We start from the raw sequence: 25,255 nt of genomic DNA on the forward strand, positions 1-25,255 counted from the left end.
GAGGGTTTTCTTTCGTTTTTCTTCATCTTTTCACTTGTTTCTTCGTTTAAGGCTTGAGTTTACCTAAAATTGCATTTCAATTTGATATGTAGACTTCTAAGATATATTATTTGATAAAAGTTGCAGTTTTTAGAGATTATTTGATGTTAAAAAGATATATAATTTTATGTACATCAAACATTCCTACATTTGAACCTTGCTTGTCCTCAAGCAAGATGCTTATTAATTTTCTCTAAAAATAGCAAGTTAGGACCATAGCTTAAACATCCCCAAAAGAGTTCCAAGAAAATAGGAACAAAAATAACCAACCTTAAATCATAGGAATATATGCAGTGATATATAAAAAGTGATTTATTTTTATGAACTTCCGTTTATGCAAAATGTCACGTTCTCACAATGTTCACTCACACTCAGTTTTATATCTGATCATACTTGTGATGTATGTATGTGAAAACTCTTAGTCAAAGTGTGACCTGTGAAAAATAAGCTTGTAACAAGTTCAAATCTCCACCTTTGTGAATGATTGCATAGATTAGAAGGTAATATGAGTTGGTTTTGTCTAAATATGGATTGGTGTTTGTCGGTTCAATGGTTTAGGTTAATAAGGATGGGGATGGTAAATACAACTTCTGCTGATTGTCGGAAATCTTAAGATGTCTTCGATGGTTAGCTTCCCGTTTTTTTTTCACAAACCTAGTGACTCTTTTAAGGTCAGATCGTCAATACCAGTTTTGTCGAGGATGTGGATCAGTTCTTCCTCAATCCTGCTCTGAATATAACTCCCAACTCTAAAGGATCATTCAGCTTTGAGCCTAGTAGCCCCCACCCTCATTAGTTCGGTATATTCATGTTGAGACTGAGTTTGACTTTTTCTACATCTTACTTTGTGAGACCAGTTTCCGTGTCCTAAGCATCGTTTGTATCTTTTTGCTCTTCTTTTCAAGGCGCTTTTGGAAACTCCACAAAATGGTGGCCTTTGTCCGTCTTGGAGCCACTTTTTCCACACCTCATTGCTAAAGAGAAATATTATCTCCCTAAGTTCTGGAGGCAACCTAGTTTGGAGAAATGTATGCAGCAAAGGAAATTGAAATCGAAAGAATGCATTTCCAGTTCTTTAGGGTCTACCGGTAAAAGACCAGTGTTGTATTTTACCGGTGAGATGGATAAACTGGTAAGGTTTTGGTTTTGTAAGGTTTTTGGGTTGTAATTTGTAGAATGGTTTAAGGGAATTGTGACAGTTATTCATTTGCGGTCTTGAAATGAATAATTGCGACAAGTTCTAAATCACACGAAACATATGACTCACTCAAAGCGTTCGAAAAAATATTTATATGACATAAGGTTTATCTCACAGTAATGGATGAATTGGGTATAAAAGCCATATTTTGCATAAATTTATTCTCAATATTACAAAACTTCTTTTTAATTTTTCACTTTTTGGTTATAATAGATATTTAGTTGGTTATTTGCCAAAAAAAAAAAAAAATTCTTAGACTTTCTTTTGGTTTTATTATAAAAATAGTCTTTGTTTACTACAATTTTGTTTTTATTTAAAGAATCTTATAATTAGTTGAGCAAGCAATTGGTCAAGTAATTCCCCTCCCCACACTTGAATCTCACATTGCCCTCAATGTGAAAAGATTCATAATCAAATCTATATAAAGTATGGTGGGTAAAATGGAAAGGCACTTCCCTACGGGTTAACGAAATTTCGACAGAGCGTCCCCTGTTTTTCGTCCGTTTTCCTGTTTGTACCTAAATAATAAAAAAATTGCAAACAATCACAAACAACCAAGTATCGGGTATGGAATAATCCATACCCTACCCACACGGGCTAAATAAGTACCTACTAAAATGTCTTGGCACCCACGACCATAAATAGTATTCAAACAAACAAACGACAAAATGTAAATTGTTTCAACAAACATTGATAATAATGTCAATAAAGTACTACCACCCATACCCACGCCCATACCAGACCTACCAGTTCTGTTGCTTGTCAGTCACCCATGTCCGGGTCGAAGGGTCCCCATTGCCTGTCCATGCGATCACTCAAAAGGTTGATCTCTCGCCTTGTCTCTGCATAGTCTGTGGCTCTTAGTGCGTTTGTGTCCGCAATCTGTCCTGATAACCTATTAAAAGAGGCGATAGTGTGAGTCTGGAACTGGTCAATGTGCCCGTATAGGCCCTCAAAGGAGTACTGGCTGTGGTATGACGAGCTGGGGCCGGCTCCTGATGATTATGGGACGCCCTACTGAGAGTAAGTGCGGCGGCGGGTCTGTCGAGGTGGTGATCCTCCTCTCCTCTCGGGTATGTCCTGTATCGTCATATCAGCTGGGTCCTCAGGATCCCAAATCTGGTTTGAGGCATCCTGAAACCTCCACAATTTCGGGTTTCGACTAATTGGTTGGACCATTTGCATGCTGATACAAAAACTGAGGTCGAGTGCAATCGGTTTTGGGCTTCGGGTTCCTTCTGTGTCTGCACGGTAAGCTTTGTAAAGCTTGTAGATCCACGGACCACCAATGATCGGGGTATTCGGGCTCTTTTCATTTGCATTGATCTGAACAGTTGACAGAACAGATAAGTGATGTTGCAAGCTATGTCATTCTTTATGCAATAAAGGGCCCATAAATCCCTCAAATTCACGACTCCTTCACTCTGACCACGTGCGGGGACCGTGTGGCTCAACAGTCGGTGAATGTATATCATGCAGTGGCGAAGCTTGTCAGGGGGCGGACTCAAAATGTATTGTAAAAATCATAAACTCGGCGGGGGGGGGGGGGGGCTCAAAATTTTGTCCAAAAACGGGTAAATTTACACTACGTATACAACTTTTCGAGCTAAAAAGGGTTAATTTACACTACCACGCAAAAAAACGGGGGGGGGGGGGGGCGGGGCCACCCTCGGCCCTAGTTAAGCTTCGAACCTGATATCATGAGTGGGTCGCGTAAGGCGGTGCTCTTTGTGATGCTGGCACAGTAGAGTTCATCCCCATAACTCAATTGTTCCCATGCTTGTATTCTGGTATCACCTGCCTCTACTGACTCGTCAGCATCCTCATCTGCAAATGTAGTCATGGAGTCGTACCAGATGGGTCTGTCGGTTTCATCACTCGTGTGAATGCCCATATCGGTATCCAGCTGGGTGACCGGTATCATGTACCACTCTCCCCTACACCTAAGCTCAACGACATCCTTATCCCACATATACAAATTCCTCATCTTGAAAGAGAACGAGGCTAAAAACTCCTTGGTCAGTTGGGTCATTGCTTTACCCTTTTGATTCAAAACACGCACCCAAGGCCCCTTCACAAACTTCTTGTACCTCTCCCATTGGTTGACTTTCTTTAACGTTTCTTTGCAAGGGTAGAAATTTGGTTCTAGGTGGCGATTGTTGAGATAGACCATTCGTTTTCAGGCCCGTTCATCCCTTTTGGTATTATCATGGAAAATCAAGAAAGCATGCTCGTCATCACTGTATTCAACCATATACAATTTATACTTAGATTAGTTTAATTTTATCAAAAATATCTGTAAACCTGGAACAGAAGGAAAAACCATGGTGTCGTGCTCCTAGAAGCATGGCCCTGTGCTGAGGCAAAGCACGGTACCGTGCTTTTAGAAGCACAACCCCATGCTGCGGTTCTTTGGCATTTTAACCAATTGTCTGATTTTGACTTTTGTTGACCTAAAGTTGACCACGGGCTGTGTTTTGCAAGGCACATCCCGTGTTTTTATTCCTAATTCTGCAATAGTCAAGACTCATACTTGCGATTCCAACCGATTCTATATATCATTCAGGTTTGATTTGTTATATGAATCATCCAAGATATGAACCCGAATGGTTTTCCAAACAAACAAACTTAAGTGCATCTAACAAATCAATACCCTAGATTTAAACAATTAACCCATCTATTTTCCGGGTTTAGACCCAATTTCATCAACTGGTGAGATTTGGGGTTTATTTAGACCTAGAATGGTGGATTTGAACAATAGATTCACTAAATTAACATAGCTTTGGTTGGAAATAGAAGATTTGAAGAAAAGAATTGCGTAATAGGAGAGGAGGCGCCGGTTTTCGGTTGTAGACGAAGCGGTTTTAGGATTAAGTAAGTGGAAATGTTTTTATTGAAAAAACGTAACTGTACTGTAGACTGGGGCATGGCCTCGTTTTTTTTGAAGCATGTCACCGTGTTGCTGGTAGTAGTTAGGTTTTCTTTGTTTGTTGTTATTTGTCAAGCTGGTTCTTTTTTTAACTAATTTTCTTTAAGTATTAAGGTTAAGATAAAAAGTCCTAATCTTCATTAAACGTTTAAAATAATTAAACATCACAAAAATAAAAGTAAAATAACACTCCCTAACACTAAATACATGAAACTAGCAAGAGTAAATCCTAGCAAGACAAAGTCCGAACTACTAACAACCACCATTCACGAACAAGTCCTGAATGTGTGGCAGGGCTCTTTTGGCTTCCAACAGCTCGGAAAGCTTTTTGTCGAGTTTTGCGATCTCTCGGTTAAGATAATTGAGCTTCAAGTCCACATCTTTGTTATGGCCTTCGACGATGTGTAAATTTTTGAACCTAAGCAGTTTGAATTTGTTGTTCAGCTTGATTAAGCGAGCTTCGGCTTGGATGTTACTTTCTACTTGGTCTCTCACAATGCTTTGGTGCCTAATGATTTCTTTTTCAAGGTTTGAGGAAGAATCACCATTCTTGCTCCTTCTCACTGGTCTCCGTTCCATCCTTTTGTTTTCCATTTTAGTAAAATTTTGTTTGGTATGAATGTAATAGTGAGTTTTGCATGCATTATATAAAGACAGTAACGTCGAGCACGACCTTGTGCTTTTACAAGCACGACCCTATGCTGCTAGGGGAATATATGTTTTTTATTCAGAAAATTGTACGGAGTCAGCGCGTATCATGCTGAAGATTCGGGGGTGACCACGACCCCGTTCTTCAAGAAGCACAACCCCGTTATTTTTGTCACTGAAATTTTTCTTCGATTTTTCAACCAAACGCGAGAGCCGGAATTCTTGAAATGATGTTTAACATGTTAACTGAACAGTTTGATCATCCTAAAATTACTTTTTATTATTTAAAAGTCCTAAAACCAAATACGGGATAAGCCTAGTTTTCCAAGAAACAAATAGTTTACTCGGGTTAATCCCGAAGGTCCTAAAACATTGTGCCTATTGCACTTGTTTATACATGAAAACATAAAAAAAATTAATGTCTCTACATTCCACCGAAAGGTTCTCCTCCGTCGAATGGTCCATGCGGAGGAAAGTACGTGAAGCGAATGACTTGAAATTGGAGTTGTTCGTTGATGTCTCAAAGCTCTATTTTTATTCTCTCCACCGATTCGGTGAGTCGGATGAGACGCATCTCTGCAAGGAGATTCAACTCGGTGAGTTCCTTGACGAGTTCTTGAAGTTTCATTAGAAGCTCGGTTTTGGAAACGGGTCGGGTTTCGTTCCTCAGTTAACGTGGAACAAAAATTTCATCGTTCATCCCAGTGCGCATTTTGTGATCTCAGGGGAGAGTGTTTGGTTTGGTGCAAGAAATGCATTGGCAAGAGGTTCAATTTATAGCCAAGCAATTGTCAGGCATGGCCCCGTGCTTGTAAAATCTCGGCCCCATGTTTTTGGCCTGACGATTCTGTTATAAACCAGTCTGATACGGGACCGTGCTTCTAGGAGCACACCACCGTGTTTTGATACACTGATATATATATATATATAGATAGAGAGAGGGTAAGGATCCTAAGAGAACCCTTTGCAAATTGAGAACTTTGAGAACCATTTTGGACCACTAAAAACACCTTTAAAAAAATATTTTAAAAAATCATAAAACAAAAAATAATAAAAATTTTAAAAAAGTAAAAAAACCAAAATTCTTATATTTCATTCCGGTTTCATTAAAAAAATAAAAAAATTTAAAAAAAACGTCGTATTATACACTGTTGTAACCCGGTGTATCAGTCTAACAACTATAACTATAACAGATCTCAGATCTGTGTTTAACCGATTAATTCGTTTATATATATCTAGCTCATAATTACCATAGATTCTGTGTTGTAAGTGTTTATATATTATCAGTATGTATGTGTATCAATAGTAGTTGGTATAATATTAAGATTGAAGATCGAGAGAGTATTTGGACAGCAATTCAATAATTAACTCTCTAAAAAACTTAACTCAAGAGTGAACAGGGTTCACTATAAATAGAAGACAGGTCTGGTTCGCTAACATCCCCTTAGCGAACCAGAACCTACTTCGTTACATACAATAAATAAGCGAAACACCCCCTGATTCGTTAACATCTCCTAACGAATCAGGAGGGAATAAGGTTAAGTCTTAGTTCGCTAACATCCCCTAGAGAACTAGACTGTATACATAACGAACTAGATAATGCTTAAACAAATTATTACATTAAATATTAAACAAAAACGTTAACGATAATTACAAAGACTCAAGACGCAAAACCGTGCACTAACAGACACCCCCTCGTCTTGAGCTCTTTGTCTTTAAGTTACTTGAAGCGCTTGGACCGCCAGTCTCTGCAACTATGAATTCCATTTTCATAACAGACACGCACAACGCGTTGGAATTGCATAGCCAGGTCGTAATCTTCACGGCGCTCAATCAAAATCTGCTTCTTGTATAGCACATCATTGTCTGTTTCAGATAAATTAACCAACCACATCGGGTCGATTATCTTGATCAGTTCAGTCTCCAGTCCTCGACCAAGAACAATGACGGCCTCGCCTGTACGATTGTCATAGTACCATCGGGTGAAAGAGAGATGCATTTGTTGGGGCATCGTCTTCATCGGAACCTGCTTCAATGTCTTTGGCGGTTTAATCTCTAGGACAAGTTTCTTCCAGCCAGTCCTCGGATCAATCTCGTCAGTACGCTTACGTTTCGGGACCTGAGGCTTAAGGAACTTTAAGCCATTATTAACCTCGAATAGTAAGTGTTGATGAAACCACTCAGCTATTCGGTAACCCCCACGATTGATAAACGGACGTCTCGCGAGGGTACGAACATCCCACCGCGGCAAAGTAAGAACATCCATCATATTTTCGTAATACTGTACACCTTTCTCCCACTTTATTATGCATACTTTAAGCTCATAATCATACAACTAGGAGACAATATCACCATGTACCTTGGAAACCGTCTTGAAAGAGGTCACTTGATTTGCTTTGACCCATGCAGCAGCAGTGTCTTTCCTTTCTTGATCAACATATCGATATGCACTAATAATTTTACCCACTTTCTGGCGTTCAAACCATCTTTCAATATCATCAGTTATTTCTGCAAGTGAGTGAACTGTCCGCTTACAATTCAAGATCTTTTCCAGTTCATCCTCGGTTTCTTTAAATGTTTGCTCATCGAATGCTGGAGCACCTTGATCAACATTAGTGTGTTGAAACAAGTCAGGGTACTCCTGAGCAGTGACATCTTCCACCTCGATATCCTCATCTTCATAAATAAAATCCGTATTCATCTGAATAGACGGATCATCTTTCAAACCTTCCTCATTCACTACTTCAACATCAGGCTCAGTCTCCAAAGCATTTAATTGATCATCATTCTGCCCAAGCAGTATAGAAATCTGCTCTCGTGTTAGAGACCTGTCGACAAACTCACCTTCTTCTATCTCATCCTTATTCACCATGCTTCTAATCACCCCCGATCCATCCATAAATATTACCGTGATGGCTTCAATCATCTCTATTGGTTTAGCAGCCGAATAATCACGATACACAATAATCTGTTTCTCTGAATCATCAACAGAACTCGTACCCGTACCAGACGTAGGGTCTTGAGCTTGTTTAGTCTCACCACCAGCACCATTCTCATCATCATCAGAATCTTCCTAATTATTCTTGATCTTTTTCAAAGCATCATCTTTGCAAGTTAATTGAAGAATTAGATCCTCTTGCTCTTTAATCTTCACCCCCTGAGACTCAACAATCTCACGTAGGGCCTGTGTTTCCTTTTGACAGAAAGAAACATAGTTGACTAGTTTCTTCTGATTCTCCATGAGACGTTCTTGAGTTAACCGATCAGCATTCATCTGGTTCTCATATAAATGGAGAAGATTTAAAAGCATTTCTGTCTGTCGATGTGGTGGCATAGCATACAAGGATGGATGAATTGGTTGGATTGGACCTTGAGGCCTTGTAATTCTCATAAATGAGAGATCACTAGGAGGAGGAAGAGGAGGAGGCCTCACAGGTATGGTTGGAGGAGTTGTAGACACCAGCAGTTGGCGATGGTATTTCAGTTAATGTTGACTGAGGTATCATGCCCAATTGCTCATGAGAGACCATCGTCGTCGTCAAAGTCATTGCCCGAGTGCTAGTTGCAATTGGCACTACCGGGCTTTGAATCGTTGTTTGACGAAGTGTAGGCACAACAATAATTACACCAGCCCCAGCAGACACACGTCTCTTCTTAGATGCCTCACCAGTTGCCACAGCTTTCCCTTTTCTTTTTCTTTCTAGTTGATCCTTAATGGTGGCGGCTAATGCAGCATCAATTGCATCTTGTTGTTCTTTAAGAGCGGCATCACCAGCACCACCATTTCCACCATCAATTCCATCACCACCATCATTTCCACCTTCTCCTTCCTCACGCTCGGAATCTGAATCATCATGAATCCAGCGATCCTCGGAAGAACATACATAATTAGGATCAACAATATGACCAATCATTCGTTTATCCGCTGGCCTTGCCTTTCGATAGATAGCCATTCTACGTACTGTGTCGGCCGTCATATGTTCCATATAAAGCTTATCATTCACCAAGGTTTGATCAATTGCTAGATTTGGTATCAAGTCTTGAATAATCAGCTGCAAAAACCGAGGATATATTAAAAACTTCTTCTTCTGGTCCGTCTGCTGAACTTGTTATGCCAAATGATCGAATACAAGTTCAGAGTAGTTGAATGGCTTGTTGAGGATTAAAGCCACAAAGGCTGATTGCAAACTGAGTTGACATTCATCAAAGCCACCCCGACGGCCACTCATACAGTGAATAAGAACATGGAGAAGATATTTGTATGGTGGACACAATCCATTCTTGTTCAGCATAGATTTATAAACGTCTCCACCATAACGTACACAAGTAAACAAACCCCTGACCAATTGCCTATCGAATTCACTCGGATTATCGTCAGTATCAGCAAATCGAAGCACACGACGAATTACGTCAACATCAATTGTAATTGGAGTGTCATTGATCGTGGCTCGAATATGCTTCTCTTCCTCCACATACGCAGCAGTATCCCAAAACTGCCTGATGATACTTACATATACCATAGGTCGAGCAGTGATGGCGTAATGTATCGCTGATCCTCTTAGAAAGGCCAACATATCTCCAAATGTAGCTATATCAGCAATGTCTGAGGCAACATAGGCACAGATGTTATGCTTTTGTCAGATGGTAATAAACTAACATCAGCATGCTGCTCCTGAGGAGGTTGCTCTTGTGGTGGTTGTTCTTGAGGTGGTTGATCTTGTGGTGGTTGTTCTGGTGGTTGTTGTTCGTGTTGCCCTTGATCGGCAATTTGTGGATCTTGATGTACTTGATCAGCCATGTTTACTGTATAAGTATAAACAAATATGAGAAGATATAAAATGTATTCAATATATGTCAACTTATTTATAAGTGGTGTATTCATTGTCAATCACTATATTTATTTAAGTTATTTACGCGTTTAGACGATTTAAAATTTATAAATGAATTTTTTAAAATTAATTACATAATTAAGATTGAATGTCATTCGTTAAATATCCCACTGATTCGTTACTATACAATAACGAATTGTGCGATTTGATATCAAGTAAATAAACCAACGAAGTAGCCTTAGAGAATTAATAATCAAACTGACGAACTAAGAATCTAGTTCGTTATAATTTTAACGAATCAACATCTGATTCGTGAACTCCATTCTTCGCTAAGCTAGTTCATATATGTCCTTAACGAATTGGACATGAAACAATTCCAATTTGCTAAGGGGAACGAATGGTCCATTAAATAGACTTAATCTTTGACTTCTCATAGTCAAGGTCAAAATTAAGATGAACATCAATAGTCAACAGTGTAAACCCAGCATCAATTAGGCCATAACTATCATTGCATCATCAAGATAATGAGCTTGTTAAACTCGCAATCACACTCGTAAGCCTGCGGTGATGAGATTGAGACTCAAAACCTAGGTATACCGAGGTTAAATGAACCAAACAAAAACACCGAGAGCATGAATACATAATTAACCCAGCAAACGATAATCAAATGTCGATTAAAGTCCACCAAGGGTATCGGAATAGCATTCATATCACATTAAGTCATAAATAATCAAGTTCACCATAACAAATCATAAATCATATGGGTTTATACACTCGGAAAACCTTTAAACACAAAAGTTCATAATTTAACCATAAATACACAATCATTTTTGTAGAAAAACATATCACCGTGTTCATCTATACCTGAGAAACCCAAATATATCTTAGAAATATCGAAATGTGAATGTTGAGATTTCAAAGAAAATTTGAATAGGGTGTCTTTAGGTTAAAGGAAGAAGACGAACAGTGAAGAACTGTTCGTGTTTCTTGTCTTTTATAACCTTGCACCCAACCCGAGGTACAACGTGTACGAATTAGGCAATTCGTTTGAATTAAAGTTAACGAATTAGCTCATTCGCTAGTCCAGTTCTTTACATTAAGGTAGTGAATCAATACATGATTTGTTACATTCTTGTAGCAAATTAAGACATGATTAGTTAAATATGTATAACGAAGGGATGATTCGTTACACAGTGCGGAAGCGAATTAGCTGAGCGAACTAGAAACCAGTTTGCTAAAGAATCACCTAGTTCGTTATCCATAATTAACGACTTAGTGTTAACGAATTAAACACTTTATTTAATTTTAAATTAAATAATTAAATGAATTAAATAAATGAATTAAATAAAAAAATAAATAATTCTGAATTATCGAGAACCTTTTTATCTCGAAAATTGAATACTTTAAAAACGTTTCATTTTATAACTTAAAATAATATAAAGAGAGAAAGATAAAATCTTTTTGGTATTTTGTAAAAAATTTAAAGAATGTATGTACAAAGAAATATCCTAACATTTAAAAATTGAACAATCTTTTTATGTTTTTTTATGATTTTAATAAAAACAATACATATATATATTTTTTGTTTGCTGAGTTTGAGCAGAGAATCATATTGACCAAATTGCCCTTCCATCTCAGTGTTATATTTCAGCGATATTATGACTGGCGTTAAGTCGGTCATTGGTATTGTTGTCCACTTAAATCTAATAACAAATTTTCAAGTGTTTTTGTGATATGATTAATTGGTTCAATTATAGCACAAAATATCATAAACTATCAGCCTCTAATCTCGGTTCAAGCTTAATTTGATTTTTGCCAAAACACCTCAACTTGACTTAAACCATTACAGTCTTGATCAAATTTTTGATACCAATTGAGAAATTTTGAGCAATGCATCAAGTTTCCTTTACTATGAGTGAGTATGCACGAGTCCATCTGTTGGCTTACATACATTGTATCCCCTGGGGTCCGTTTCTCAACGGAGGAACAAATGTATGACTAACAACAGATTTTGATCAAGTCAGTAATTTGGATTTGTACGAGGTACAACAGTGATCAAGTTTAATGACTTTGGGTTTTCTCTAAAAGCGAGTGAAATATTCATGCATATGAATACCCAGATGATTAAGCCGCATAAATACTCCCAGTATCCAGAATCCTAACGCTTGTTATTTGCTTTATTATATTTTTGGTGATCAACAACTATAAGGCTTGAGTTTGTCTGGTTATTACATTTCTGCCATCCTTACCGAGACTTTTCCTAGAGACTAACACCCATTTCAATTTGGCGTTTCTTTACGTTTATATCACATACTTTACTCTACTTGGTTGTTTTTAAGACCTACCAATGCACCAATGCAATTAAGCACACAATCTTTTAAGCTTACTTCTTGCTGGACTTGGGGTCAAGATAATCAATGTACTATCATTTTCTCTTTTTGCTTCAAAAACTCAAAATTTTGAGGAGCATAAAACAAAATAAAGATAAATTTAATCGCCCCAGTTAACTTAAGTCTATAAATAAATGGTTGTTCTATCAATCCAACAAGTGAATAATAGGACCAAGACAAGCAAGCATGCTTCACAACCTTAAATAACCGACATAATTTTAAGCGAGAAAATAATCTAAAAACGCATAACGAACGCCCCAACTATTTTTCATTATCAGGTAAATGGCTAACCTGAACATTTACAAGTGAATATCAGGACCAAACATATACACGTATATGCCCTTCAAGTGTAGATAATTGACATAATTTTCAGCGAACGCATGCAAAAATCTTTTTGATTTTTCTCTATACATACTTTAAAACACAATATTTTTGTCTTTTTCAATTTTCTTATAAACAAAATAAACTTCACAGTCTTTTTGGATATTCGGATTTTTATGTACAAACTGAAAAGTTCATTCTTTTTGTATTTTCAGATATTAAAATGTTTTTGGTTTTTCAAGAAATATTTTAAAGGAAAATATTAAAGAAATAACAGTATTTTTGATTTTTCTGAATTTTCTAATGTTTTTGGATTAAGATTTTTTTTTTTAATGTTTTTGGGTTTTATCTATACAAACGAAAAACACAATCTTTTTGTATTTTCTAGATTTTCACCCCCTAAAACCAAAATAAATTTTAAAAGAAAAATGACATAAAATAAAGATAGTCATCCTTGTTTAAGGACATCAGCGAGGGTCTTCAATCCGTTTAAACCAAGCAAAAGTTTAAAACGTGTTTTGTCAAAAGCTTTGGTAAACAGATCGGCTTTCTGAAAGTCAGTATGTACTTTTTCAAGGTCAATCAACTTCTTCTCAAAGCAATCCCGTATAAAGTGATATAGAATTTCGATATGTTTTGTTTTCGAATGTTGTACGGGATTCTTTGTGATAGAAATTGCAGCAGAATTATCAATCAGAATAGGAGTAGTAAGAAACTTCAAACCGTAGTCGCGGAGATGTTGTGTCCACAAAACCTGGGAACAGCAACTCGAGGCTGCAACATACTCAGCTTCGGCGGTTGAAGTGGAGACCGTTGTCTGCTTCTTACACTGCCAGGAAACAAGCCGATTTCCTAAAAATTGACATCCTGCAATCGTTGATTTGAAGTTGATCTTGCCACCTCCATAGTCCGAGTCGGATAAGCAGTAAGATCAAAAGTATCATCCTTGGGGTACCACAACCCGATGTCTGGATTTCCTCTCAAATACTGAAGAATTCTCTTGAACGCAGCTAGGTAAGTCACTCGTTGACTTGCTTGGTACCTAGCACAAAGACAAACAACAAACATAATATCAGGGCTAGAAGCCGTTAGATACATCAAAGAACCGATCATGGCACGATAGAGGGTAGGATCAACGGTATCCTCCAATTCATTCGGTGATAAATTGTGACCCATTGGGAGAGGAGTAGAAGGGATTTTTCCGGCAGAGATCTTGAATCGGCTCAAGACGTCGTTCACATACTTAGTCTGATGAATGAAGATTCCGTTAGCAGACTGGTGAACCTGCAGCCCTAAAAAGAAATTCATCTCTCCCATCGAGCTCATCTCGAACTTTGTTTGCATGGACTTCTCGAACTCCTTACACAATGTGTCGTTTGTAGACCCAAAAATAATATCATCAACATAAATCTGGACTAGGAGAAGATCATCACCAACAGTTTTATGAAATAAAGTGCAGTCAATTGTCCCTCTTTTGAAGCCGTTATCAGTCAGATGGTCGGCAAGCGTGCCATACCAAGCTCTCCGGGCTTGATGTAGACCATACAGGGCCTTGTTTAATGTGTAAACTCGGTCCAGATAATCAGGATCTTCAAAACCAGGTGGTTGTTGGACAAACACTTCCTCGTGTAATTCACCATTGAGAAAAGCACTTTTAACATCCATTTGATAGACCTTTATATTCTTGTAAGCTGCATATGCTAGGAAGATTCGAATCGACTCTAATCTTGCAACTGGAGCATATACCTCTGTGTAATCAATACCCTCTTGCTGATGAAACCCTTGCACCACTAGACGTGCCTTGTTTCTGACAATCACACCTCGATTGTCTTTTTTACACTTAAATACCCACTTAGTCGGAATCGCTTTCTTGACTCTAGCAGGCTTGTCTATTAAATCCCAAACACCCAATCGTGCAAATTGCTGTAATTCTTCTTGCATAGCTTCTACCCAAGAAGGATCTTTAAGTGCCTTCCGAGCCGTCGTTGGCTCAACTTGAGATAGAAAGCAAGTGAATTTAGCAAGATTCACAATTCACGATGAATGTAAATCAGTGTAAGCACACAATATGTTATTATCACTTGACGAAGCAACTTGATGACTTGTACGAACTCCCACATCAAGTTATCCAATGATGTTTTCCTGTGGATGATATCCATGAATCTGAAGAGTGGGATTTTCAGGAACAACAACATTATCAAATAAGTTAGTATAATGTTCACCAAGTTCAGGAGATGAAACATTATCACTGTCAAGGTTAATAACTTGATCGTCAGCTTGATCATCATCAGAAGAAGTGGAAACATTATCGATAGCCTCTGGAGAAGCAACTTGAGGTTCCTCAGTTGGAGCATCAGGTTGAGCTGCAACATCATTAGAACTTGAAAATCGTGGAATTGCCAAATGATCTTCAAAGTATGCTCGAACCAGGTCTTCGTCAATGTGTTCAGTTGATGGAGTAAATGAATTAAATAAACTATCGTAGTCAAACATCCAACCGGGACCTTTCCCTTGAGGAGGAGTTGTGTTCTTTTGATAGTCCACATGGTAACACTCTTCAACACAACCGGATGTAAAGTTAAATACCCTTTTCTTTGGAGATGCATATCCCAAGAAATACCCTTCGATAGCCTTTTCTTCAAATTTACCCGCATCCTTCTTCAAAATAGTACAAGGACACCCAAAAGGTTCCAGATACTTTAAATTAGGTTTACGATTATTCAATAACTCATAGCTTGTTTTTTTGAGTCTTTTAACTGTTAGAACCCGATTAAGAGTATAGCAAGCTATATTCACCACCTCATTCCAGAATTGGACGAGAAGCTTAGAATCAGCGAGCATTGTACGTGCAGCTTCAATAAAGGTTCGATTCTTTCGTTCGGCAACACCATTTTGTTGAGGTACATAAGGTGCACTTTATTCTCGATGAATTCCTTATTGAACACAAAAGAAATCCAATACAGTGTTTTTGAATTCTGTACCATTATCACTTCGGATTCTCCTCACCTTTTGGTTGTATAGTGATTCGATCTTGGTGATAAGGTTTTGTACCAAAACCGGTGTTTGATCTTTCGAACTCATAAATAACACCCATGAGTATCTTGAATAGTCATCAGTCACCACAAGACAATACCAATCACCAGAAATACTCACACAATTCACAGGACCAAACAAATCCATATGAAGTCGTTCTAGAGGAGTATTAATGTAATTCAATAATTTAGAAGGATGTGTCTTCTTCTTCTGCTTGCCCTTTTTACATGCAACGCAGTGATCGGATAATTTAAAATTCTTCAACGACATACCTTCCACTAAATCATTAGTCATGAAATAATTCATCTTTCTCACATGTATGTGACCCATTCTACGATGCCATAGAATCGAGTCTTTCTCGGTTACCTTCGAGACAAAACATGTTTCGATCGATGTGGATATCTTAGAGCTCATGTTCAAGACATAAATATCATTCAATCGTGGTGATTGCATGACAACCATGTCCTTGGGAATAACATAACTCGGTTTCAAGATAAGACATTCCTTATCAGTGAATATCGTTGTGTACTTTTTATCACAAATCTGCGATACATTTAATAAGTTATGATCTACTTTATCACAATAATTTACTTTCTCAAACGTGATGTGACCATTTGAAACTTCACCCTCTTGTGTGATCATGCCCCCAGAATTCCCAGCAAATGCCACATAACCCCCTTGAATATTCCTCACGTTGGTTAATAGGTCGAGATTCCCAGTGATATGACGAGAACATCCACTATCCATTATCCAGTTTTCACCAGACACAGTCCTGGATGTACCCTACACACAAAATAAAGATGATTAGTTCAAAAAGGCATCCCAGGCCTCAGTCTTGGGCACCTTTTGGATTTCTCTTTGATTATTAACTTTAACAGAGTTCAAATGTTATTCAGCCACTTGTGAATAAGTTATTGGCTTCCTAGACTTTCGTCTTAAGTAAGATGCTTGAACAATGTTTGAATTCGTGTTCTTACAAATTGTCTCATGCGGAACAAACTTTGGTTTAACCTGACCATGTATCTCATTAACATGAATAACTTTCCGTGGATTCACATTAGAGAACATAATATGAGTGTCATCAGTATACGACACAGGTCACTTCAGAATCTCCTTTACCAGTGGAATTGGTTTAGAGTTGTCCTTGATAAAAGGATGAAGATTCTGATAGCTCTTCTGATTACAATCCCTCACAACATGACCAAGTTGACCGCATAGAAAACAGCTTCGCATGTCTACACGATATTGTTGTGAAGTAGTTGGAATGAATGATGCAGAAGTTTGATGATGACTCACATTCTTGGTCATGCTCTTAGCAAACTCATCAGTTAATTCAGATTTCTTTTTCAAGTAAAAAATCAAAATTAGAAAAATTTGAAAAACTTTTCAATGTGTCTGTCCCAGTTGACTTCACAAAGTTGATTTTCTTAGCTTGTTTTAAAACATGCTTTGCCTTAGTCAATGGGTCAGATGGTACTGATGTTTTCGCTTGAGCATATCAACGTTCAAGATCTTGAATTTTTGACATTTCATTGATATAGACACTCTCAATAAGTTCAGGTTTAATGATAATTATTGGAATATCTTTTTCTGTGAACATCGTGTACATCCCTTTTAATTTAAAAACTCTAACAGGTGAAGGCTTAGAACTAGTAGGAGGATTAACAAATTGCATTAAGTCCTCATCATAAATCTTTGGTTTATCTGACCTCTTTGCCTTTAGTGGTTTAGTTTTACTGGTTCTTCCTTTTTCATGTGAGACTTGAATGAACCATACACAGCTTCCTCAAATTCTTGAGGTTCGCAAAGAATATGATTAGAACTTGGGATGTGCTTATTCTTGTGTACGATCTCAGGTTCAAACACGTCCTCGATAATCACTTTGTCATCATTCTCAACAAATACCTTTTTACTTTGAACATGAGGTTTTTGAGGAGCAACCTGGATCTTAACAGTTTCTGTTTTAACTGGTTTTACTGTGTTAACTGGTTTAGGTTTTTCAGAAGTCACAGTTTCTTTCTCAATCAAATCCTCTTCTTTTCCAAGCAAAAGGATTAACTTTGTAATCATTGTGAAATGGTGGCGGAATTTCAACAAAACCAATACCTTTCTTTAAGTCCTTTTGTTTGCCAGATACTTCAATAATTTCATTCAACAGAAATGAAGAATTTCTAAACTTTCCCAGTTTGTTCTTCAACTCAAGAACCTCATTCTCAAGCTCGGTTATCTTTGAACGATGTTTCAGAATTTCTTGAAACTTTTGGTCATTAATCGTCATTTTCACAGATAACTCAGCTTTGAGATCGTGGTTACTTGTCGACAATGCTTCAATCTTTTCTCGAGATCCCATTTGAGATTCAAGATATTGTCGATAAGTATCCTTTAGAGAAGCAATTTCTCTTACCAGATTATCATTTTGACTTTTCAAAGCTTCTAACTTAGGTTTGTTAGATTCACAATCAACATATGATATTTTAACAGATGAAATAGCAGAGATAGAATGACTAACCTCATTGATTTTGGCCATGCAAGCAAATACTGTTGGAGACTTGTCGCAAGAGTCGTCAGAATCAGATCCAGAATCATTATCAGAAGACATCTCACTCCCACTTGTATCTTGACAATCTTTGTGTAACCCGAACATAGCCAAATTTGCTTGAGCATCATTACATAGTAACCGTTGTGACCAATCATTACCATCTACTAACATTGCTTGTGTTGTAGAAGAGGATGGTTTCTTTTCAGCATCACTACCTCGTGGTGTAGAAGAATTTTGATGTTGACCACGAGAACCAGTATATTCTTTCTTTGGTTTGTCACATTCCTTTGCGAAATGCCCAATTCTTGACAATTATAACATTTTACTTTCAATTTGTCAGAGCCCAATTTCTTGTTTAAAGCTGGAAGATCTTTACCAGTTCTCTGCATGAATCTTTTAACCTTACGGACAATCATAGCCATGTTCCACTTTAAATCCATGATTTCCAAATCATTAGGATCTATCTGATCATAGTCCTCATCAGTTAAATCACTTGTGGCAATTTTACTACTCACCAAGTTTTCATATGAAGACATGAAAGCTGTCAGAAAAGCAAAGTTTTGCTCAGCTTCCTTCATATTAACACTAGGTGGTGAAGCAAATGGATTAGTAGTAGTTGAACTTTTAGAACCACCAGACAATCCAGAATTACCAGCAGAATAGAAACAAACTTTTGGATCATTGAACATAGTTGATTCTTTTTCAGTTGCAGCTTGGGTAAGAAAAGCATTGATTGGAGAAATTGATGAACTAAGAGGCATACTTCCACCATAGAAAGCTGGATCTTGATTTTCCTTGGAAGATTTTTGACTCTTAAAATCATATTCTCTAGCTTCGATCTTTTGTAAAAATTCATGTGCAGTCAAGTCTTCGTTCAAGAAGTAATCATTCTCTTTTAAGACCATGAGAAATGTTGAATAAGAACTTGGAAGCACACTCTTAATAGTGTCAATTTTATCTGTTTCAGAAATTTCCAATTTCATCTTGTCCATTTCAGCAATTAAATGAATAAACCTTGTAATCATCTCTTCAACTGTTTCTCCCTTCAATAAATTAAAGTTTCGAAACTAAAACTTGAGCATTACTTTCTTACTCTCAACTGTGTTCCCCATACTTCTCATACGAAGATGTTGGAATAGAGAAGCACATCTCTTTATGTTACCCACTTGATGAAAGATATTTTCTAGCAATGCCAAAGTGAGAATGGAATAAGCTTTTGTTTCGATTTCTAAAGCTTTCTTTTCTTCTTGAGAATATTGAGATACAGCTTTAGGAACAAAACCAATAGTATCATCACCAATTAACGGTTCCTTATAAACTTCATCGAGACAATATGAGCAATCAGGATGAACAGATCCCAAATGTGCATGAAACCGAGGTTCCCATTTGGCAAAGTCACTAAGCTTCATCAATCTTGGACATTTAGAGTGTGAACCTATCTCGGTATCAAGTTGCAACATTTGTTGCATCAACATATTTTGAGACGCCAATGCATACATACCGGCCATTTTTGACAAATTTTAAAGTTCAAAGGTGTAACGAATCAAACAACAAATAAGGTTTAATGAACTGTGAACAGTTGTAGCGAACTGTGTTCAGTAAAGTAACGAATCAAATCTTAACGAAGTGAAGAATGATCAGACAACGAATCAGAATTGAGTTTAGCGAATCAAATGGTTAACGAATCAACTCAAATCCACGAATCAGATGGTCAACAATCAATCAACGAACTAGTCAATACTAACGAATTGACTAAGTCAATCACGAATTACAGGCTTAGTGAATTACAGATTTCTTGTAACGAATTAGACAACGAACAGACTATAACGAATCAGCTACAGTTGATTTAGCGAATCAACTATAACGAATCAAGTTGTTATAACCGTTTGTAACAAACTTTGATACCTTATGCCACGTGGCAAAAGTTGTTATGACACAAATCCCAAAGTGGACACGTATCACACGAATATGTTTATCCAATTAACGAATCAGATGACACGAATTAACAACTAACACGAACTGGCAAACGAATCTCTTGAAAGTTATAACGAATCAGCTAATTTAGATAACTAATCAAAGTGATTAATAACACGAATCACCATAAAGATGATAATGAATCAAATTCATCTTCAAATCTTCAAATCTTCAAAGAAGATTTCCAGAAATCTGGAAAAATGAAGAACACCAAACCCAGAATATGTAAATTCGTAATACAACCTCAATTCATAACCAAATTGCACAATTAACCTATCAAACAACTCGCAAACCAATCGCGAATCCAAAACACTAATCCTAGATACCAAATATCTCCGATTACCAATCCAATTTACCCACAATACAACCTCTGTTTCGGACTTAAACCGAAAACAATTCCAATCCACTCAAAAACCAAACCAAAACTCAATTCCAACTCACAATTCCTTCCAATACCTTAATCAACCTCAAATTCAGTCCAAATCGTCCATAAAACAATCAATTCAACGATAAATTGATTCAAATTGACCCAAAACAAAAAATTAACCAAAACGAAAACTAATTATACACCAAATCAAGTGTAATTGAGCAACCAACAGCTTTAATACAACTTGTTGTAACCGGGTGTATCAATCTAATAACTATAACTATAAAAGATCTTAGATCTGTGTTTAACCGATTAATACGTTTATATAGATCTAGTGCATAATTACCATAGATTCAGTGTTGTAAGTGTTTATATATTATCAGTATGTATGTATATCAATAGTAGTTGGTATAATATTATGATTGAAGATCGAGAGAGTATTTGGACAGCAATTAGATAATTAACTCTCTAAAAAACTTAACTTAAGAGTGAACAGGGTTCTTTATAAATAGAAGACATGTCTGGTTTGCTAACATCCCCTTAGCGAACCAGAACCTACTTCGTTACATACAACAAATAAGCGAAACACCCCCTGATTCGTTAACATCTCCTAACGAATCAGGAGGGAATAATGTTAAGTCTTAGTTCGCTAACATCCCCTAGCGAACTAGACTGTATACATAACGAACTTGATAATGCATAAACAAATTATTACATTATATATTAAACAAAAACGTTAACGATAATTACAAAGACTCAAGACGCAAAACCGTGCACTAACATACACATATGTATAATTTTATATAATCTTTAGTTACGTAATATACACATATCTACAGTATCATTTATCTTAAATTATACACATGTACAAAAAAAACATGTAAATGTACATATATGTATATATTATACATATGTGTATATAATTTAGCTAAACCGAGTTTTTTTTATGAAACCGGGATGATAAAATAAGAATTTTGGTTTTTTTATTTTTTTGATTTTTGTGTTTTTTTTATTTTATGATTTTTTTAGTTTTGAGTTTTTTGTGGTCCAAAAAGGTTCTCATAGTTCTCAATTTCAAAAAGGTTCTCTCATGATCCTGATCCTATATATATATATATATATATATATATATATATATATATATATATATATATATATATATATATATATATATATATATATATATATATATATATATATGTATATATATATATTAAGTAAGACAAAGGAACATATTTACAAGGCCTAGTTCAACGAGGGTCTTGGCCAGACCCTTCTTCTTGTATGTTCATTGGTTTTGGCGGAGGATTACTACCTCCGAAACATCTTCGAATGGCCCATCGATGTACGGTTTTAATCGATGTTCATTAACCTTGAACCTGTGGCCGTCAGAATTTGAGATCTTGACTGTCCTATAGTCAAAAACTGATTCAACTATGTATGGACCTGGTCAACGAAACTTCAGTTTTCCTGAGAAAAGACGTAAACATGTGTTATATAACAGTACTCGATCGCCAACTTGAAACTTTTTGTTCCCCTTTAAATAGGTATCGTGTAAACATTTAGTCTTTTCTTCGTAAAACCAGGAGTTTTCGTAGGCCAGTGCTCTTAGTTCTTCTAGCTCATGAATTTGATCTTCTTGGTTTTTACAGGTGGATGTTAGATCAAAATTTACTGCTCTAAAAGCCGAGTAAGCTTTATGCTTTAGTTCTACGGGTATATGACATGCTTTCCCATAAACGAGTTTGAAAGGTGTTGTTACTATGGGGGTTTTGTAGGCTGTCCTAAGGGCACACAAAGCTTCATCTAACTTTTCTGCTCAATTTTTGTGATTCATTCCTATAGTTCTTTCGAGGATCCTTTTTATTCCTCGATTTGAGACCTCTACTTTCCCATTAGTCTGAGGGTGGTATTGTGAACTCCATGTCGTGCTAAGACTTTGTCCATTAGTGTGTTATAGAAGTGAGTACCTCTGTCGCTAATTAGAGCTTTCGGAGTACCGAAACATGAAAATAACTTTTTCAGAAAACGTACAACTACTCGAGCATAATTAGTGGGAAGTGCTTGTGCTTCTACCCATTTAGACATGTAGTCGACTGCTACAAGGATGTACTTATTTCCGAATGATTTAGGAAATGGGCCCATGAAACCTATTCCCCACACATCAAAGACTTCAAAAATTTGAATGCCCTTTTGAGCAATCTCATTTTTACTGAGATGTTTCCGGCTCTTTGACAAGCATCGCATGCTTGGATCAAAGCATGTGTGTACTTATATATGGTAGGCCAGAAAAATCCTGCATCAAACACTTTCCTGACCGTGGTGGCGGTACCGTGGTGTCCACCAGTAGGTCCTTCATGGCGGTGTTTGAGGATATCTAAGGCTTCTTTTCCTGATACACACCAACAAACAACCTGATTGGCACCTATCTTAAACAATTATGGATCTTCCCAGAAGTAGAACTTAAGGTTGGAGAAGAATTTCTTCCGCTGTTTATGAGTCAGCCCATTTCTTAGGATTCTACAGGCTAAATAGTTTGCAAAATCGGCAAACCAAGGAATTTCATCCTCCTCCTGCATGACTGCTTGGATATGCATGAGAACTTCGTGTGGAAAATTACCATCGATAATTCCTCGTGATGGTCTTTTGAAGCTGGGCATTCTAAGTGTGAAATATGGCATGCAGCTACATTCTCTTCTCCTTTCTTGTCCTTGAATTCTATGTCGAATTCTTGTAGTAATAGAATCCAGCGATTTAATCTGGGATTTGCATCCTGCTTGTTGAAGAGGTATCGTATGGTGGCATGGTCGGTGTAAACTATGGTTTTGGAAAGAACTAGGTAGGATCTAAATTTTTCAAAGGAAAAAACTACTACTAATAACTCTTTTTCTGTTGTGGTGTAATTTTCTTGTGTATTGTTAAGAGTTTTACTAGCATAGTAATTTGGGTGAAATATTTTTCTTTGCGTTGTCCGAGTACGTCTCCAACTGCAAAGTCACTTGCATCGCACATGATTTTGAATGAAATGGTCCAATCGGGTGTAGTCATGATTGGTGCATTGACAAGTTTGTCTTTTAATATGTTGAATGATTCAACACATTCTTTAGAGAAGACAAACGATGTGTTTTCCTTCAGCAGTTTGGTCATAGGCCTAGCGATTTTGGAAAAGTCTTTTATGAAACAACGATTGAATTCTGCATGACCTAGAAAACTTCTAATGGCTTTGACTGAGGCTGGAGGCGGAAGTTTGGATATGGTTTCGACTTTTACCCTATTAACTTCTAGTCCTGCTTGGGATATCTTATGACCGAGAACAATACCTTCTTTGACCATAAAGTGGTATTTTTCCCAGTTTAGTACTAAATTCACTTCTTCACACAAGCCAACATTTTGTCTAGGTTTTTAAGACAATGATCGAAGGAGTCTCCAAAGACTGAGAAGTCGTTCATGAAAACTTCCATAGAGTGTTCGATCATTTCATGAAAGATGGCCACCATGCAACGTTGGAAGGTGGCCGGAGCATTACATAGTCCAAATGGCATTCTTCGGTAGACGAAGATTCCATAAGGACATGTAAAGGTGGTCTTCTCCTGATCTTCAGGAGCAATTGGGATTTGAAAGAATCCGAAGAATTCATCAAGAAAACAGTAGAACATTTTTCTAGATAAACGTTCAAGCATTTGATAGATAAAAGGAAGTGGAAAATGATCTTTTCTTCTGGCGTCATTAAGCTTCTGGTAATCAATGCAAACTCACCAGCCGGTGATAGTCCTCATTGGTATCAGATCGTCCTTTTCGTTCATTACAACTATCATTCTTCCCTTCTTGGGTACTACTTGAACTGGACTAACCCAAGGTGAATCTGAGATTGGGTAAATTAATCCGGCATCAAATAGTTTGATTACTTCTTTCTTCACCACATCTTGCATGTTGGGATTGAGACGTCTTTGATATTGCATCACGGGTTTCTATTCTTCCTCCATGAGGGTTTTGTGAGTATAAAAGGAAGGACTAATGCCCTTGATATCCATGATCTTCCATGCGATGGCCTTCTTGTGGTTTTTGATAACCTTAAGAAGTTCGTCTTTATCTTCTTAAGAAAGGTGAGATGAAATAGTTACTGGGAGTTGAGAGTCTTTTTCTAGAAAGGCTTATTTGAGATGGTTAGGGAGTTATTTTAATTCTAAAGTTGGTGGTTCTTCGATTTATGGTTTTGATTTTTCATTGCATTTGGTAATCTCACATACTACTTCTGATGTTTCCTGAAAATTATTGATAATATTGAGATTATTGTGTTCTAAAATGGGTTTAGTGATAATGTTAGTTAAGTATCGTGTTCTAGTGGGTGTTAATGAAAGATTTCCACACATAGCAACTCACGATAGAATCAATGATGTCAAAACCATATAATGTGTCATCGTGATGTTGCGGATGTTGCATAGATTTTTCTATGTCAAAAGTTATAGACTCATCATTAACCCTGAGAGTGAGCTTGCCGGTGAAAACATCAATAATAGCCTTTGTAGTGGCTAAAAAAGGGTCTTTCTAAAATCAGAGGTACACTTTTGTCTTCCTCCACATCTAGAATTACAAAATCTATTGGGAAAATAGATTTGTCAATTTTGACAATCATGTTTTCAACAATGCCCCAAGGATATTTAACGGATCGGTCAGCTAACTGAATGCTCATGCGGGTGGGGTTTGGTTCTCCTATACCTAGTTTTGCAAAAATTTCATAAGGCATTAAGTTAATACTAGCTCCTAGGTCATCCATGACATTGCTAACAGACAAACATCCTATGAGAAAATGGATAGTAAAGCTCCCTGGATCGGTCATTTTCGGTAGCAGCTTGTTTTGGAGGACAGTTGAACATTCTTCATTCTGGGTGACATGTGAGATCTCCTCCAGCTTCCTTTTTTTTTCAGCACTTCTTTGAGAAACTTCGCATATTTCGGCATTTGAGCAATGGCTTCGAGGAAAGGGATGT

The sequence above is a fragment of the Bidens hawaiensis genome, unplaced genomic scaffold (assembly GCF_021521415.1).
Source record: "Bidens hawaiensis isolate Kalapana, Puna unplaced genomic scaffold, B.hawaiensis_p1.1 tig00004773_1, whole genome shotgun sequence".
In the NCBI taxonomy this organism is placed as follows: Eukaryota; Viridiplantae; Streptophyta; class Magnoliopsida; order Asterales; family Asteraceae; genus Bidens; species Bidens hawaiensis.